We start from the raw sequence: 16,215 nt of genomic DNA, 5'->3' as shown, positions 1-16,215 counted from the left end.
GATGAAACACAAAAATTGCATCGGGATTGAATACAACAGTAACCATGCACACTTTCCTCCATGGGAGTTATATCTCAAACAGTTCACGGTCTGATCGTTCCCAGGGAGGCCAGTAGTAGTTTCCGATGCACATCTGGAGGCAATCTGTAACTTGTCTACTATCAGAGTGTTGATGAAACACAGATATTGCATCGGGATTGAATACAACAGGCACCATGCGTACATTTCTCCATGGTAGTAATGTATCAAACTGTCATCGCAATGATCGTTCCCAGTAGACCAGTAGTAGTTTCCGATGCACATGTGGTGGCATTCTGTAATCTGTGGACTATCAGAGTGTTGATGAAACACAGAAATTGTATCGGGATTGATTACAACAGTCACCATCCGCACTTTCTTCCATGGGAGTAATGTCTGAAACAGTCCACGCTTTGATCGATCCCTGGAAGACCAGTAGCAGTTTCCGATGTTATCTGGAGGCATTCTGTAATCTGTGGACCTTCAAAGTGTTGATGAAACACAGAAATTGCATCGGGATTGAATACAACAGACACCATCCGCACTTTCTTCCATGGGTGTAATGTCTCAAACAGTCTACGCTTTGATCGTTCCCTGGAAGACCAGTAGTAGTTTCGATTCACATCTGGAGGCATTCTGTAATCTGTCGACCTTCAAAGTGTTGATGAAACACAGAAATTGCATCGGCATTGAATACAACAGTCACCATGCGCACCTTCCTCCATGGGAGTAATGTCTCAAACAGTGTACGCTTTGATCGTTCCCTGGAAGACCAGTAGTAGTTTCCGATGATATCTGGAGGCATTCTGTAATCTGTGGACAATCAGAGTGTTGTTGAAACACAGAAATTGCATCGCGATTTAATACAAGAGTCACCATGCGCACTTTCCTCCATGGGAGTAATGTCTCAAACAGTCTACGCTTTCATCGTTCCCAGGAAGACCAGTAGTAGTTTCCGATGCACATGTGGTGGCATTCTGTAATCTGTGGACTATCAGAGTGTTGATGAAACACAGAAATTGCATCGGGATTGAATACAACAGTCTCCATCCGCATTTCCCTTAATGGGAGTAATGTCTCAAACCGTCTACGCTTTGATCGTTCCCAGGAAGACCAGTAGCAGTTTCCGATGCACATCTGGACGCATTCTGTAATCTGTTTACTATCATAGTGTTGTTGAAACACAGAAATTGAATCCGGATTGAATACAACAGTCACCATGCGGACTTTCCTCCATGGGAGTAATGTCTCAAACAGTCTACGCTTTGATCGTTCCCTGGAAGACCAGAAGTAGTTTCCGATTCACATCTGGAGGCATTCTGTAATCTGTGGACAATCAGAGTGTTGTTGAAACACAGAAATTGCATCGCGATTTAATACAAGAGTCACCATGCGCACTTTCTTTCATGGGATTAATGTCTCAAACAGTCTACGCTTTCATCGTTCCCAGGAAGAGCAGTAGTAGTTTCCGATGCACATGTGGTGGCATACTGTAAACTGTGGACTATCAGAGTGTTGTTGATACACAGAAATTGCATCGGGATTGAATACAACAGTCACCATGCGCACTTTCCTCCATGGGAGTAATGTATCAAACAGTCTACGGTTTGATGGTTCCCTGGAAGACCAGAAGTAGTTTCCGATGCACATCTGGAGGCATTCTGTAATCTGTGGTATATCCGGGTGTTGATGAAACACAGAAATTGCATCGGGATTGAATACAACAGTCACAATCCGCTCTTTCCTATATGGGAGTAACGTCTGAAACAGTCTACGCTTTAGTCGTTCCCTGGAAGACCAGTAGTAGATTCCGATGCACATCTGGAGGCATTCTGTAATCTGTGGACTATCAGACTGTTGATGAAACACAGAAATTGCATCGGGATTGAATACAACAGTAACCATGCACACTTTCCTCCATGGGAGTTATATCTCAAACAGTTCACGGTTTGATCGTTCCCAGGGAGGCCAGTAGTAGCTTCCGATGCACATCTGGAGGCAATCTGTAACTTGTCTACTATCAGAGTGTTGATGAAACACAGATATTGCATCGGGATTGAATACAACAGGCACCATGCGTACATTTCTCCATTGTAGTAATGTATCAAACTGTCATCGCAATGATCGTTCCCAGTAGACCAGTAGTAGTTTCCGATGCACATGTGGTGGCATTCTGTAATCTGTGGACTATCAGAGTGTTGATGAAACACAGAAATTGTATCGGGATTGATTACAACAGTCACCATCCGCACTTTCTTCCGTGGGAGTAATGTCTGAAACAGTCCACGCTTTGATCGATCCCTGGAAGACCAGTAGCAGTTTCCGATGTTATCTGGAGGCATTCTGTAATCTGTGGACCTTCAAAGTGTTGATGAAACACAGAAATTGCATCGGGATTGAATACAACAGACACCATCCGCACTTTCTTCCATGGGTGTAATGTGTCAAACAGTCTACGCTTTGATCGTTCCCTGGAAGACCAGTAGTAGTTTCCGATGCACAACTGGAGGCATTCTGTAATCTGCGGACTATCCGAGTGTTGATGAAACACAGAAATTGCATCGGGATAGAATACAACAGGCACCATGCGTACATTTCTCCATGGGAGTAATGTCTCAAACAGTCTACGCTTTGATCGTTCCCTGGAAGACCAGTAGTAGTTTCCGATGCACATCTGGAGGCATTCTGTAATCTGTGGACTATCCGAGTGTTGTTGAAACACAGAAATTGCATCGGGATTGAATACAACAGGCACCATGCGTACATTTCTCCATGGTAGTAATGTATCAAACTGTCATCGCTATGATCGTTCCCAGTAGACCAGTAGTAGTTTCCGATGCACATCTGGAGGCATTCTGTAATCTGCGGACTATCCGAGTGTTGATGAAACACAGAAATTGCATCGGGATAGAATACAACAGGCACCATGCGTACATTTCTCCATGGGAGTAATGTCTCAAACAGTCTACGCTTTGATCGTTCCCTGGAAGACCAGTAGTAGTTTCCGATGTATCTGGAGGCATTCTGTAATCTGTGGACTGTCAGAGTGTTGTTAAAACACAGAAATTATATCGCGATTTAATGCAAGAGTCACCATGAGCACTTTCCTCTATGGGAGTAATGACTCAAACAGTCTACGCTTTCATCGTTCGCAAGAAGACCAGTAGTAGTTTCCGATGCACATGTGGTGGCATTCTGTAATCTGTTTACTATCATAGTGTTGTTGAAACACAGAAATTGCATCGGAATTGAATACAACAGTCACCATCCACACTCTCCTCCACGGGAGTAATGTCCCAAACAGTGTACACTTTGATCGTTCCCTGGAAGACCAGTAGTAGTTTCCGATGCACATGTGGTGGCATTCTGTAATCTGTGGACTATCAGAGTGTTGATGAAACACAGAAATTGTATCGGGATTGATTACAACAATCACCATCCGCACTTTCTTCCATGGGAGTAATGTCTGAAACAGTCGACGATTTGATCGTTCCCTGGAAGACCAGCAGTAGTTTCCGATGCACATCTGAAGGCATTCTGTAATCTGTGGACATTCAAAGTGTTGATGAAACACAGAAATTGGATCGGGATTTAATACAACAATCACCATGCACACTTTCCTCCATGGGAGTAACGTCTCAAACAGTCAATTATTTGATCGTTCCCAGGAAGACCTGTAGTAGTTTCCGATGCACATCTGGAGGCAATCTGTAATCTGTGGACTATCAGAGTGTTGTTGAAACACTGACATTGCATCGGGATTGAATACAACAGTCACCATGCGCACCCTCCTCCATGGGAGTAATGTCTCAAACAGTGTACGCTTTGATCGTTCCCTGGAAGACCAGTAGTAGTTTCCGATGCACATCTGGAGGCATTCTGTATTCTGTGGTCTGTCCGGGTGTTGATGAAACACAGAAATGGCATCGGCATTGTACACAACAGTCACCATGAGCACGCTCCTCCATGGGAGTAATGTCTCAAACAGTCTACGCCTTGATCGTTCCCTGGAAGACCAGTAGTAGTTTCCGATGTTATCTGGAGGCATTCTGTAATCTGTGGACAATCAGAGTCTTGTTGAAACACAGAAATTGCATCGCGATTTAATACAAGAGTCACCATGCGCACTTTCCTCCATGGGCGTAATGTCTCAAACAGTCTACGCTTTCATCGTTCCCAGGAAGACCAGTAGTAGTTTCCGATGCACATGTGGTGGCATTCTGTAATCTGTGGACTATCAGAGTTTTGATGAAACACAGAAATTGCATCGGGATTGAATACAACAGTCACCATCCACACTTTCCTCCACGGGAGTAATGTCCCAAACAGTCTACCCTTTGATCGTTCTCTGGAAGACCAGTAGTAGTTTCCGTTGCACATGTGGAGGCATTCTGTAAATTGTGGACTATCATAGTGTTGATGAAACAGAAATTGCATCGGGATTGAATACAACAGTCATCATGCGCCCTTTCCTCCATGGTAGTAATGTGTGAAACAGTCTACGCTTTGATCGTTCCCTGGAAGACCAGTAGTAGTTTCCGATGCACATCTGGAGGCAATCTGTAATCTGTGGACTATCCGAGTGTTGATGAAACACTGAAATTGCATCGGGATTGAATACAACAGTCTCCATCCGCATTTCCCTCCATGGGAGTAATGTCTCAAACCGTCTACGCTTTGATCGTTCCCAGGAAGACCAGTAGTAGTTTCCGATGAACATCTGGACGCATTCTGTAATCTGTTTACTATCATAGTGTTGTTGAAACACAGAAATTGAATCCGGATTGAATACAACAGTCACCATGCGGACTTTCCTCCATGGGAGTAATGTCTCAAACAGTCTACGCTTTGATCGTTCCCTGGAAGACCATTAGTAGTTTCCGATGCACATCTGGCGGCATTCTGTAATCTGTGGACTATCCGAGTGTTGTTGAAACTTAGAAATTGCATCGGGATTGAATACAACAGTCACCATGCGGACTTTCCTCCATGGGAGTAATGTCTCAAACAGTCTACGCTTTGATCGTTCCCTGGAAGACCAGTAGTAGTTTCCGATGCACATCTGGAGGCAATCTGTAATCTGTGGACTATCCGAGTGTTGATGAAACACAGAAATTGCATCGGGATTGAATACAACAGTCTCCATCCGCATTTCCCACCATGGGAGTAATGTCTCAAACCGTCTACGCTTTGATCGTTCCCAGGAAGACCAGTAGCAGTTTCCGATGCACATCTGGACGCATTCTGTAATCTGTTTACTATCATAGTGTTGTTGAAACACAGAAATTGAATCCGGATTGAATACAACAGTCACCATGCGGACTTTCCTCCATGGGAGTAATGTCTCAAACAGTCTACGTTTTGATCGTTCCCTGGAAGACCAGAAGTAGTTTCCGATTCACATCTGGAGGCATTCTGTAATCTGTGGACAATCAGAGTGTTGTTGAAACACAGAAATTGCATCGCGATTTAATACAAGAGTCACCATGCGCACTTTCTTTCATGGGATTAATGTCTCAAACAGTCTACGCTTTCATCGTTCCCAGGAAGAGCAGTAGTAGTTTCCGATGCACATGTGGTGGCATACTGTAAACTGTGGACTATCAGAGTGTTGTTGATACACAGAAATTGCATCGGGATTGAATACAACAGTCACCATGCGCACTTTCCTCCATGGGAGTAATGTATCAAACAGTCTACGCTTTGATGGTTCCCTGGAAGACCAGAAGTAGTTTCCGATGCACATCTGGAGGCATTCTGTAATCTGTGGTATATCCGGGTGTTGATGAAACACAGAAATTGCATCGGGATTGAATACAACAGTCACCATCCGCACTTTCCTCCATGGGAGTAACGTCTGAAACAGTCTACGCTTTAGTCGTTCCCTGGAAGACCAGTAGTAGATTCCGATGCACATCTAGAGGCATTCTGTAATCTGTGGACTATCAGACTGTTGATGAAACACAGATATTGCATCGGGATTGAATACAACAGTAACCATGCACACTTTCCTCCATGGGAGTTATATCTCAAACAGTTCACGGTTTGATCGTTCCCAGGGAGGCCAGTAGTAGTTTCCGATGCACATCTGGAGGCAATCTGTAACTTGTCTACTATCAGAGTGTTGATGAAACACAGATATTGCATCGGGATTGAATACAACAGGCACCATGCGTACATTTCTCCATGGTAGTAATGTATCAAACTGTCATCGCAATGATCGTTCCCAGTAGACCAGTAGTAGTTTCCGATGCACATGTGGTGGCATTCTGTAATCTGTGGACTATCAGAGTGTTGATGAAACACAGAAATTGTATCGGGATTGATTACAACAGTCACCATCCGCACTTTCTTCCATGGGAGTAATGTCTGAAACAGTCCACGCTTTGATCGATCCCTGGAAGACCAGTAGCAGTTTCCGATGTTATCTGGAGGCATTCTGTAATCTGTGGACCTTCAAAGTGTTGATGAAACACAGAAATTGCATCGGGATTGAATACAACAGACACCATCCGCACTTTCTTCCATGGGTGTAATGTGTCAAACAGTCTACGCTTTGATCGTTCCCTGGAAGACCAGTAGTAGTTTCGATTCACATCTGGAGGCATTCTGTAATCTGTCGACCTTCAAAGTGTTGATGAAACACAGAAATTGCATCGGCATTGAATACAACAGTCACCATGCGCACCTTCCTCCATGGGAGTAATGTCTCAAACAGTGTACGCTTTGATCGTTCCCTGGAAGACCAGTAGTAGTTTCCGATGAACATCTGGAGGCATTCTGTAATCTGTGGTCTATCCGGGTGTTGATGAAACACAGAAATGGCATCGGCATTGTATACAACAGTCACCATGCGCACGCTCCTCCATGGGAGTAATGTCTCAAACAGTCTACGCCTTGATCGTTCCCTGGAAGACCAGTAGTAGTTTCCGATGATATCTGGAGGCATTCTGTAATCTGTGGACAATCAGAGTGTTGTTGAAACACAGAAATTGCATCGCGATTTAATACAAGAGTCACCATGCGCACTTTCCTCCATGGGAGTAATGTCTCAAACAGTCTACGCTTTCATCGTTCCCAGGAAGACCAGTAGTAGTTTCCGATGCACATGTGGTGGCATTCTGTAATCTGTGGACTATCAGAGTGTTGATGAAACACAGAAATTGCATCGGGATTGAATACAACAGTCACCATCCACACTTTCCTCCACGGGAGTAATGTCCCAAACAGTCTACCCTTTGATCGTTCCCTGGAAGACTAGTAGTAGTTTCCGATGCACATCTGAAGGCATTCTGTAATCTGTATACCTTCAAAGTGTTGATGAAACACAGAAATTACATCGGGATTGACTACAACAGTCACCATGCGCCCTTTCCTCCATGTTAGTAATGTCTCAAACAGTCTACGCATTGATCGTTCCCTGGAAGACCAGTAGTAGTTTCCGATGCACATCTGGAGGCATTCTGTAAATTGTGGACTATCATAGTGTTGATGAAACAGAAATTGCATCGGGATTGAATACAACAGTCATCATGCGCCCTTTCCTCCAAGGTAGTAATGTGTGAAACAGTCTACGCTTTGATCGTTCCCTGGAAGACCAGTAGTAGTTTCCGATGCACATCTGGAGGCAATCTGTAATCTGTGGACTATCCGAGTGTTGATGAAACACAGAAATTGCATCGGGATTGAATACAACAGTCTCCATCCGCATTTTCCTTAATGGGAGTAATGTCTCAAACCGTCTACGCTTTGATCGTTCCCAGGAAGACCAGTAGCAGTTTCCGATGCACATCTGGACGCATTCTGTAATCTGTTTACTATCATAGTGTTGTTGAAACACAGAAATTGAATCCGGATTGAATACAACAGTCACCATGCGGACTTTCCTCCATGGGAGTAATGTCTCAAACAGTCTACGCTTTGATCGTTCCCTGGAAGACCAGAAGTAGTTTCCGATTCACATCTGGAGGCATTCTGTAATCTGTGGACAATCAGAGTGTTGTTGAAACACAGAAATTGCATCGGGATTGAATACAACAGTCACCATGCGCACTTTCCTCCATGGGAGTAATGTATCAAACAGTCTACGCTTTGATGGTTCCCTGGAAGACCAGTATTAGTTTCGATTCACATCTGGAGGCATTCTGTAATCCGTGGACCTTCAAAGTGTTGATGAAACACAGAAATTGCATCGGCATTGAATACAACAGTCACAATGCGCACCTTCCTCCATGGGAGAAGTGCCACAAACAGTCTACGCCTTGATCGTTCCCTGGAAGACCAGTAGTAGTTTCCGATGCACATCTGGAGGCATTCTGTAATCTGTGGTATATCCGGGTGTTGATGAAACACAGAAATTGCATCGGGATTGAATACAACAGTCACCATCCGCACTTTCCTCCATGGGAGTAACGTCTGAAACAGTCTACGCTTTAGTCGTTCCCTGGAAGACCAGTAGTAGATTCCGATGCACATCTGGAGGCATTCTGTAATCTGTGGACTATCAGACTGTTGATGAAACACAGAAATTGCATCTTGATTGAATAAAACAGTCAATATTCGCTCTTTCCTCCATGGGAGTAATGTCTCAAACAGAATGCGATTTGATCTTTCCCTGGAAGACCAGTAGTAGTTTCCAATGCATATCTGGAGTTATTCTGCAATCTGTGGACTATCAGAGTGTTGATGAAACACATAAAATTCCATCGTGATCGAATACAACAGTCACCATGCGCACTTTCCTCCATAGGAGTAATGTCTGTAACAGTCTACGCTTTGATCGTTCCCTGGAAGACCAGTCGTAGTTTCCGATGAAAATCTGGAGGCATTCTGTAATATGTGGACTATCAGAGTGTTGATGAAAACTGAAATTCCATCGGGATTGAATACAACAGTCACCATGCGCACTTTCCTCCATGGGAGTAATTCTCAAACAGTCTACGCTTTGATCGTTCGCTGGAAGACCAATAGTAGTTTCCGATGCACATCTGGTGGCATTCTGTAATCTGTGGACTATCAGAGTGTTGATGAAACACAGTAATGGCACGGGGATTGATAACAACAGTCACCATGCGCACTTTCCTTCACGGGAGTAATGTCTCAAACAGTGTACGCTTTGATCGTTCCCTGGTAGACCAATAGTAGTTTCCGATGCAAATCTGGAGACAATCTGTAATCTGTGGACTATCAGAGTGTTGATGAAACACAGAAATTGCATCGGGATTGAATACAACAGTTACCATTCGCACTTTCCTCCATAGGAGTAGTGTCTCAAAGAGTCTACGCTTTGATCGTTAACAGGAAGACCAGTATTAGTTTCCGATGCACATCTGGAGGCAATCTGTAATCTGTGGACCTTCAAAGTGTTGATGAAACACAGAAATTGCATCATGAGTGAAAACAACAGTCACCATCCGCACTTTCCTCCATGGGAGTAATGTCTGAAACAGTCTACGATTTGATCGTTCCCTGGAAGACAAGTAGTAGTTTCGATTCACATCTGGAGGCATTCTGTAATCTGTGGACCTTCAAAGTGTTGATGAAACCCAGAAATGGCATGGGGATTGATAACAACAGTCAACAAGCGCACTTTCTTCCATTGGAGTAATGTCTCAAAGAGTGTACGCTTTGATCGTTCCCTGGACGTCCAGTAGTAGTTTCCCATGCACATCTGGAGACATTCTGTAATCTGTTTACTATCATAGTGTTGTTGAAACACAGATATAGCATCGGGATTTAATACGACAGTCACCATGCGGACTTTCCTCCATGGGAGTAATGTCTCAAACCGTCTACGCTTTGATCGTTCCCTGGAAGACCAGTAGTAGTTTCCGATGCACAACTGGAGGCATTCTGTAATCTGTGGACTATCATAGTGTTGATGAAACACAGAAATTGCATCGGGATTGAATACAACAGTCACCATGCGCATTTTCCTCCATGGGAGTAATGTCTGAAACAGTCTACGCATTGATCGTTCCCTGGAGGACCAGTAGTAGTTTCCGATGCACATCTGGAGGCATTCTGTAATCTGTGGACTATCATAGTGTTGATGAAACACAGAAATTGCATCGGGATTGAATACAACAGTCACCATGCGCATTTTCCTCCATGGGAGTAATGTCTGAAACAGTCTACGCTTTGACCGTTCCCTGGAAGACCTGTAGTAGTTTCCGATGCACATCTGGAGGCAATCTGTAATCTGTGGACCTTCAAAGTGTTGATGAAACAGAAAAATTGCATCGGGATTGAATACAACAGTAACCATGCACACTTTCCTCCATGGGAGTTATATCTCAAACAGTCCACGCTTTGATCGTTCCCAGGAAGGCCAGTAGTAGCTTCCGATGCACATCTGGAGGCAATCTGTAATCTGCCTACTATCAGAGTGTTGATGATACACAGATATTGCATCGGGATTGAATACAACAGGCACCATGCGTACATTTCTCCATGGTAGTAATGTATCAAACTGTCATCGCTATGTTCGTTCCCTGTAGACCAGTAGTAGTTTCCGATGCACATCTGGAGGCATTCTGTAATCTGTGGACTATCCGAGTGTTGATGAAACACGGAAATTGCATTGGGATTGAATACAACAGGCACCTTGCGTAAATTTCTCCATGGGAGTAATGTCTCAAACAGTCTACGCTTTGATCGTTCCCTGGAAGACCAGTAGTAGTTTCCGATGTATCTGGAGGCATTCTGTAATCTGTGGACTATCAGAGTGTTGTTAAAACACAGAAATTGTATCGCGATTTAATACAAGAGTCAACATGAGCACTTTCCTCTATGGGAGTAATGACTCGAACAGTCTACGCTTTCATCGTTCGCAAGAAGACCAGTAATAGTTTCCGATGCACATGTGGTGGCATTCTGTAATCTGTGGACTATCAGAGTGTTGATGAAACACAGAAATTGCATCGGGATTGAATACAACAGACACCATCTGCATTTCCCTCCATGGGAGTAATGTCTCAAACAGTCTACGCTTTGATCGTTCCCTGGAAGACCAGTAGTAGTTTCCGATGCACATCTGGAGGCATTCTGTAATCTGTTTACTATCATAGTGTTGTTGAAACACAGATATTGCATCGGGATTGAATACAACAGTCACCATGCGGACTTTCCTCCATGGGAGTAATGTCTCAAACAGTCTACGCTTTGATCGTTCCCTGGAAGAACAGTAGTAGTTTCCGATGCACATCTGGGGGTATTCTGTAATCTGTGGACTATCAGAGTGTTGTTGAAACACAGAAATTGCATGGGATTGATAACAACAGTCAGCATCCGCACTTTCCTACATGGGAGTAATGTCTCAAACAGTCTACGCTTTGATCGTTCCCTGGAGGACCAGTAGTAGTTTCGATTTACATCTGGAGGCATTGTGTAATCTGTGGACCTTCAAAGTGTTGATGAAACACAGAAATGGCATGGTGATTGATAACAACAGTCAACAAGCGCACTTTCTTCCATGGGAGTAATGTCTCAAACAGTCTACGCTTTGATCGTTCTCTGGAAGACCAGTAGTAGTTTCCGATGCACATCTGGAGACATTCTGCATTCTGTTTTCTATCATAGTGTTGTTGGAACACAGATATAGCATCGGGATTGAATACAACAGTCATCATGCGCACTTTCCTCCATGGGAGTAATGTCTCAAACAGTCTACGCTTTGATCGTTCCCTGGAAGACCAGTAGTAGTTTCGATTCACATCTGGAGGCATTCTGTAAACTGTGGTCTATCCGGGTGTTGATGAAGCACAGAAATGGCAGCGGCATTGAATACAACAGTCACCATGAGCACTTTCCTCCATGGGAGTAATGTCTCAAACAATCTACGCCTTGATCGTTCCCTCGAAGACCAGTAGTAGTTTCCGATGTTATCTGGCGGCATTCTGTAATCTGTGGACAATCAGAGTGTTGTTGAAACACAGATATTGCATCGCGATTTAATACAAGAGCCACCATGCGCATTTTCCTCCATGGGAGTAATGACTCAAACAGTCTACGCTTTGATCGTTCCCTGGAAGACCAGTAGAGGTTTACGATGCACATGTGGTGGCGTTCTGTAATCTGTGGACCTTCAAGGTGTTGATGAAGCACAGAAATTGCATCGGCATTGAATACAACAGTCATCATCCGCATTTCCCTCCATGGGAGTAATGTCTCAAACCGTCTACGCTTTGATCGTTCCCAGGAAGACCAGTTGTAGTTTCCGATGCACATCTGGAGGCATTCTGTAATCTGTTTACTATCATACTGTTTTTGAAACACAGAAATTGATTCCGGATTGAATACAACAGTCACCATGCGGACTTTCCTCCATGGGGGTAATGTCTCAAACAGTCTACGCTTTGATCGTTCCCTGGAAGACCAGTAGTAGTTTCCGATGCACATCAGGATGCATTCTGTAATCTGTGGACTATCAGAGAGTTGATGAAACACAGAAATTGCATCGGGATTGAATTCAACAGTCACCATCCGCACTTTCCTAAATGGGAGTAATGTCTCAAACAGTCTACGCTTTGATCGTTCCCTGGAAGACCAGTAGTAGTTTCCGATGCACATCTGAAGGCATTCTGTAATCTGTGGGTTTTCAAAGTGTTGATGAAACACAGAAATTGAATTGGGATTGAATACAAAAGTCACCATGCGCACTTTCCTCCATGGGAGTAATGTCTCAAACAGTCTACGCATTGATCGTTCCCTGGAAGACCAGTAGTAGTTTCCGATGCACATCTGGAGGCATTCTGTAATCTGTGGACTATCATAGTGTTGATGAAACACAGAAATTGAATCTGGATTGAATACAACAGTCACCATGCGCACTTTCCTCCATGAGAGTAATGTCTGATACAGTCTACGCTTTGATCGTTCCCTGGAAGACCTGTAGTAGTTTGCGATGCACATCTGGAGGCAATCTGTAATCTGTGGACCTTCAAAGTGTTGATGAAACACAAAAATTGCATCGGGACAGAATACAACAGTAACCATGCACACTTTCCTCCATGGGAGTTATATCTCAAACAGTCCACGCTTTGATCGTTCCCGGGAAGGCCAGTAGTAGTTTCCGATGTATCTGGAGGCATTCTGTAATCTGTGGACTATCAGAGTGTTGTTGAAACACAGAAATTGTATCGCGATTTAATACAAGAGTCATCATGAGCACTTTCCTCTATGGGAGTAATGACTCAAACAGTCTACGCTTTCATCGTTCGCAAGAAGACCAGTAGTAGTTTCCGATGCACATGTGGTGGCATTCTGTAATTTGTGGACTATCAGAGTGTTGATGAAACACAGAAATTGCATCGCGATTGAATACAACAGTCACCATCCGCAGTTTCTTCCATGGGAGTAATGTCTGAAACAGTCCACGCTTTCATCGTTCCCTGGAAGACCAGTAGTAGTTTCCGATGCACATCTGGAGGCATTCTGTAATCTGTTTACTATCATAGTGTTGTTGAAACTCAGAAATTGCATCGGGATTGAATACAACAGTCACCATGCGGACTTTCCCCCATGGGAGTAATGTCTCAAACAGTCTACGCTTTGATCGTTCCCTGGAAGAACAGTAGTAGTTTCCGATGCACATCTGGGGGCATTCTGTAATCTGTGAACTATCAGAGTGATATTGAAACACAGAAATTGCATCGGGATTGAAAACAACAGTCACCATGCGCACTTTCCTCCATGGGAGTAATGTCTCAAACAGTCTAAGCTTTGATCGTTCCCTGGAAGACCAGTAGTAGTTTCGAGTCACATCTGGAGGCATTCTGTAATCTGTGGACTATCATTATCAGAGTGTTGATGAAACACAGAAATTCCATCGGGATTGAATACAACAGTCACCATCCACACTTTCCTCCATGGAGTAAAGTCTGAAACAGTCCACGATTTGATCGTTCCCTGGAAGAACAGTAGTAGTTTCCGATGCACATCTGGTGGCATTATGTAATCTGTGGACTATCAGAGTGTTGACGGAACACAGAAATTGTATGGAGATTGATTACAACAGTCACCATGCGCACTTTCCTCCACGGGAGTAATGTCCCAAACAGTCTACCCTTTGATCGTTCCCTGGAAGACCAGTAGTAGTTTCCGATGCACATCTGGAGGCAATCTGTAATCTGTGGACTATCCGAGTGTTGATGAAACACAGAAATTGCATCGGGATTGAATACAACAGTCACCATGACCATTTTCCTCCATGGGAGTAATGTCTCAAACAGTCTACGCTTTGATAGTTCCCTGGAAGACCAGTAGTAGTTTCGATTCACATCTGGAGGCATTCTGCAATCTGTGGACCTTCAAAGTGTTGATGAAACACAGAAATTACATCGGGATTGAATACAACAGTCACCATGCGCACTTTCCTCCATGTTAGTAATGTCTCAAACAGTCTACGCATTGATTGTTCCCTGGAAGACCAGTAGTAGTTTCCGATGCACATCTGGAGGCATTCTGTAATCTGTGGACTATCGTAGTGTTGATGAAACAGAAATTGCATCGGGATTGAATACAACAGTCACCATGCGCCCTTTCCTCCATGGGAGTAATGTGTGAAACAGTCTACACTTTGATCGTTCCCTGGAAGACCAGTAGTAGTTTCCGATGCACATCTGGAGGCAATCTGTAATGTGTGGACTATCCAAGTGTTGATGAAACACAGAAATTGCATCGGGATTGAATACAACAGTCACCATGACTATTTTCCTCCATGGGAGTAATGTCTCAAACAGTCTACGCTTTGATCGTTCCCTGGAAGACCAGTAGTAGTTTCGATTCACATCTGGAGGCATTCTGCAATCTGTGGAAATTCAAAGTGTTGATGAAACACAGAAATTGCATCGGGATTGAATAAAACAGTCACCACCCGCATTTCCCTCCATGGGAGTAATGTCTCAAACCGTCTACGCTTTGATCGTTCCCAGGAAGACCAGTAGCAGTTTCGATTCACATCTGGAGGCATTCTGTAATCTGTGGACCTTCAAAGTGTTGATGATACACAGAAATTGCATCGGCATTGAATACAACAGTCACAATGCGCACGCTCCTCCATGGGATTAGTGTCTCAAACAGTCTACGCCTTGATCGTTCCCCAGAAGACCAGTAGTAGTTTCCGATGCACATCTGGAGGCATTCTGTAATCTGTGGTCTATCCGGGTGTTGATGAAACACAGAAATGGCATCGGCATTGAATACAACAGTCACCATGCGCACGCTCCTCCATGGGAGTAATGTCTCAAACAGTCTACGCCTTGATCGTTCCCTGGAAGACCAGTAGTAGTTTCCGATGCACATCTGGAGGCATTCTGTAATCTGTGGACTATCATAGTGTTGATGAAACAGAAATAGCGTCGGGATTGAATACAACAGTCACCATGCGCCCTTTCCTCCATGGGAGTAATGTGTGAAACAGTCTACGCTTTGATCGTTCACTGGAAGACCAGTAGTAGTTTCCGATGCACATCTGGAGGCAATCTGTAATCTGTGGACTATCCGAGTGTTGATGAAACACAGATATTGCATCGGGATTGAATACAACAGGCACCATGGGTACATTTCTCCATGGGAGTAATGTCTCAAACTGTCATCGCTTTGATCGTTCCCTGGAAGACCAGTAGTAGTTTCCGATGCACATTTGGAGGCATTCTGTAATCTGTGGACTATCATAGTGTTGATGAAACAGAAATTGCGTCGGGATTGAATACAACAGTCACCATTCGCACTTTCCTCCATGGGAGTAATGTCTCAAAAAGTCTACGCTTTGATGGTTCCCTGGAAGACCAGTAGTAGTTTCGATTCACATCTGGAGGCATTCTGTAATATGTGTACCTTCAAAGTGTTGATGAAACACAGAAATTGCATCGGCATTGAATACAACAGTCACAATGCGCACCTTCCTCCATGGGAGTAATGTCTCAAACAGTCTACGCCTTAATCGTTCCCTGGAAGACCAGTAGTAGTTTCCGATGCACATCTGGAGGCATTCTGTAATCTGTGGTCTGTCCGGTTGTTGATGAAACACAGAAATTGCAACGGCATTGAATAAAACAGTCACCATGCGCACGCTCCTCCATGGGATTAATGTCTCAAACAGTCTACGCCTCGATCGTTCCCTGGAAGACCAGTAGTAGTTTCCGATGTTATCTGGAGGCATTCTGTAATCTGTGGACTATCAGACTGTTGATGAAA

Source organism: Schistocerca gregaria, chromosome 11, assembly GCF_023897955.1.
Source record: "Schistocerca gregaria isolate iqSchGreg1 chromosome 11, iqSchGreg1.2, whole genome shotgun sequence".
NCBI lineage: Eukaryota > Metazoa > Arthropoda > Insecta > Orthoptera > Acrididae > Schistocerca > Schistocerca gregaria.
This window is presented reverse-complemented; position numbering follows the sequence as displayed.